We start from the raw sequence: 4,109 nt of genomic DNA, 5'->3' as shown, positions 1-4,109 counted from the left end.
TAATAGTTACGACAGCGGAAGTCGACGTGACGACTGGTAACATAGTAAGTGTAGTATCTAGTAGGAAGTCGGGAACGTCACGAATAATCCAGTATTTGCTAAACGCCCTCTATTTTTGTATATATAAGCTAGCAAATGAAGTGACAGGATAGATAATTGCAGACAGGCAGAGATAGAGACGGGCAATTGAGTCAAGCGCGGTAGTGACCATAAGTAAAGTGCGTGAATCATTGTGAATTATAGCGTGTATTTAATTTAAAGTGACTGTGGAAATTAAGTGTATTGCAAAGTTGTATTGAGAAAGAATAAACTAGTTTTATTTAAGAAAGGACTTGTATCGCTGAAGTTCTTCAGAAAGAATTTTTACGGAAAATTAACAAACGAGCAGAGACGTAACAAATTGGTGTCAGAAGTGGGATGGAAAAGAAAAAAATGGAAACGAGAAGTGACAAATCAAACTACAGCTTAGCAAATTTGATGGCAGCAATACAAGAACAGCAAAAGAAACAAGAAGAACGAGAAAATAAATGTATCATAAATATATAATGCCTTTCTATATCACATAATTGTAACCTCGTTATTTCATATATGGAGTTCATCACACTTCACACGAACAGGTTGTACGTTGCTAATACAGTGTGGTGTTGTCACAGATACGAGGTTCATCACACGGTGGGACAGCGATAAGTCTACGGACTTACAACGCTAAAATTCGGGGTTCGATTTCCCGTGTTGGACACAGCAGATAGCCCAGTGTGGCTTTGCTCTAAAATAAACAAACAATCTTCACACTTTGTTTGAACAATTTGTATGTTGCCAATACAGTGTGGTGTCGCCATAGATACGAGACCTCATTGTGAGTTAGAACATTAGAATCCGGAATCAGAGAACACACTGATTTAAGGTTGATAAAACCGTCATTAAGCTGTTCATAATTCTAATACAGTGTCATGTGTTTTGTGTCACCAAAAGTATTATTCTTATATGTGCTAGACTAGTGCGGTGTCGTGTTGCCGAAAATACGAACCTTGTATGTACTAATACAGTGTTGTGTAATAACTAATAGGAGCCTTATATGTGTAAACTAATACAGTGTCATGTTTTTGTATATGTTAACAGTACTGTCAAACCAAATATACGAGCCGTATATGTGCTAGACTAGTACAGTGTCGTTTTCCCATAGATACTAGCTTTGGATGAATTGATTCATTGTCGTATTTCTGAAATTATAAGATTTATATGTGTTAATAGCGTCTTGGCACCACATGTAGGACACTCCTAAACAATGGCATTGTTACGAAAGCGGAAGTCACGTGACGCTGGTAACACGTGATGAATTTCTCGAGTGATCATGAATTATCGGAGAAGACCGAGTTTGTTTAGGACGCCTTCTTTTTTAGTATATAAGCCTGACAGAGAAAGCCTACGGGATTGAATGAAGAGAGTTCCGGGTAATTTACGATTCCGTTTCGAGCTAGTGTGTGTTTTGTTATCGAGATTGTGAATCGCTGTGATTTATAGCGTGTATTATAAAAGTAGTTAATTTAAAGTGACGAGAAACGTAGTGATTGGGAAATTACTGCGTACTAAAAGTTTGTATCGAGAAAGAATAAGTTGGTTTAATCAAGAAAGGACTTGTATCATTGAAATTCCTCGGAAAGAATTTCTACCGGAAGTTAACAAACAAGCAGACACACAACAGTATGTTACCGGAAATACGAGACGTGGCACCAAGGGTTGATAAATTTCATTTGATTTACGTAACAATATATTTGGGTAACGGCCATATTGATTTATACATTGTTTGGAACAAAATTATATAATTGAAATATTATCGTCGCCTCTTCCAAACTTGCAATCTAAGCATCATATTTTTGAAATAAATTCGAAACAGTTTTATTTCACTGGACAGTAGTTGTTAAGAAATACGTCTAAACAACGAAAAAAGTATTCGTTGCAATCACGTAATTGTTTTATATGTAAGTAAATCCTTTCTAATAATTATATCCAAACAAGGACACATATTTACTTCTGTATATAAATTATGATAATTTTCTTTGTTAAATATCGTTATTGTTGCGTATCTGCTTGCTTGATAATTTCCGGTATAAATTATTTCTGAGGAATTTCAGCAATACAAGTCCTTTCTTGATTAAACCAGTTTATTCTTTTTCGATACAAACTTTTAGTACACAGTAATTCCACAGTCAGTACGTTTCTCGTCACTTTAAACTTAAAAACTTTTATAAATCACAGCGATTCACAATCTCGATATTTTGCTCTCTACGAGTGCAAAACACACACTTTACAGCTCACTAATACAAAACTCACCGTAGCTACTGTTCGCTTTATACATTCATTCACGCAGGCCGACCGATTGGCATGGTAGGAATTTAGGTTAACAGTATATTTCATTCCCCTTCTGGGAATGAAATATAACCAGGGGCAGTCAGAAACTTTTGTTGCTCTTCACCCCACTACATAATTAGAAATAAGTAGCCGAGACTTTCATGAATTAAACGCTTACAAGAGAGGAGGTTTTAACTGATAATTTTCAAAGTGACGTGCTTAAAAGCTGAGGGAAGACCTGCGAGGAGGAGAGCTTCAGTGTGTTGTATGCTGACTACCGGCGTTTTCTTTCGTTCTCCTGAACTTGGGCGTTGGATGATCACATGGTGTGGGGGGTTTGTAGAGCAGAACAGGGAGATGTAGAACGAGTACGTCCGTTATTGACTAAGATACTGAGATTAAACTGAATACAGAATATTGGCTAGCAGTTTAGGATAAAGTTTCTACTATTTAAACATTGACAGAGAACTAAAGAGTTACATTTAACCTGAGATGGTCCTTTTCAGGGCTGGCATCTAAGGATCCAAAGCATAAGGAAAACTTTTGCTGGGGGGGGGGGGCGAGAGAACCCCGAGAAAACCCACTTTCACTGGTAGAGCGCTGAATGCTCTACTCTACCAGTGCCCGAAGCTGTAAAGACAGTCAGGCATATTGTTAGACATTATCATTCAGTGCTTGTATTGTGTTGAAGGGCTTATATGCCAACAAAGAGGCGTCTCTCGATCACACTCGAGCTTCCCCGATAATTCGAGAAACTCAGTCACACATGCTCCCAGCGTCACGTGACTTTCGCTGTCGTAACATTAGTATTTTTACCTCAATTTTTCCAGTAAACGTCATTACTTACAAGTATTCGTAGCTTCAGAAACCAAAGAAACTGGACTCTAAATACAGTATTTCTCTGCCCTAAAGAGACATTCAATGATATCGAATTTTGTTAGACGTAACATAGCTGGTTTTTTATTAGACATAATATAGCTGGTTTTTGTTAGACGTAACATAGCTGGTTTTTTAAAAGATTAATGACATTAGTTGTATGGATTAATGAAGTAATAAAATATGAGTTTCTTATTCAGAATAATTTACCGTATTGCCCCTAATTAACGCCCCCTGGGTCGTTGCAAACTGCAAAAGGGGAGCGCTAATTTTTCACATGTGATTTGTCGATTTCAATGCTAATTAAATGTGGTGTGTGTATGTGTGTTTTTCTTCTTTTCAAATCAGAATTACTAGAATAAAAGTAGATTACATGTTGGATTACTATAGCTTTCAAAATTACAGTAGTAAAGTGAATTACAGCAGAATATTATATGTTGGATTACTATAGCTGTCAAAATTACAGTAGTAAAGTGAATTACAGCAGAATATTATATGTTGGATTACTATAGCTGTCAAAATTACAGTAGTAAAGTGAATTACAGCAGAATATTATATGTTGGATTACTATAGCTGTCAAAATTACAGTAGTAAAGTGAATTACAGCAGAAGATTATATGTTGGATTACTATAGCTGTCAAATTACAGTAGTAAAGTGAATTACAGCAGAAGATTATATGTTGGATTACTATAGCTGTCAAATTACAGTAGTAAAGTGGATTATAGCAGAAGATTACATGTTGGATTACATTACTATAGCTGTCAAAATTACAGTTGTAAAGTGGATTATAGCAGAAGATTACATGTTGGATTACATTACTATAGCTGTCAAAATTACAGTTGTAAAGTGGATTATAGCAGAAGATTACATGTTGGATTACATT

General features: G+C 36.0%; 2 protein-coding genes across 3 annotated transcripts in view; one reads left to right on the top strand and one right to left on the bottom strand.

Moving 5' to 3' along the window:
- The window catches only part of LOC106462061 (single-stranded DNA-binding protein, mitochondrial-like), a 54,554-nt gene that overhangs the window by 13,501 nt on the left and 36,944 nt on the right, over nt 1-4,109 (top strand). The gene's annotated exons all lie outside the window — the stretch shown is intronic.
- The window catches only part of LOC106462059 (zinc transporter 1-like), a 25,905-nt gene that overhangs the window by 19,108 nt on the left and 2,688 nt on the right, over nt 1-4,109 (bottom strand). The gene's annotated exons all lie outside the window — the stretch shown is intronic.

Source organism: Limulus polyphemus, unplaced genomic scaffold (assembly GCF_000517525.1).
Source record: "Limulus polyphemus unplaced genomic scaffold, Limulus_polyphemus-2.1.2 Scaffold1086, whole genome shotgun sequence".
Lineage (NCBI taxonomy): Eukaryota > Metazoa > Arthropoda > Merostomata > Xiphosura > Limulidae > Limulus > Limulus polyphemus.
Note: the sequence above shows the minus strand (reverse complement) of the source record. Positions and strands in the feature narration are given on the sequence as shown.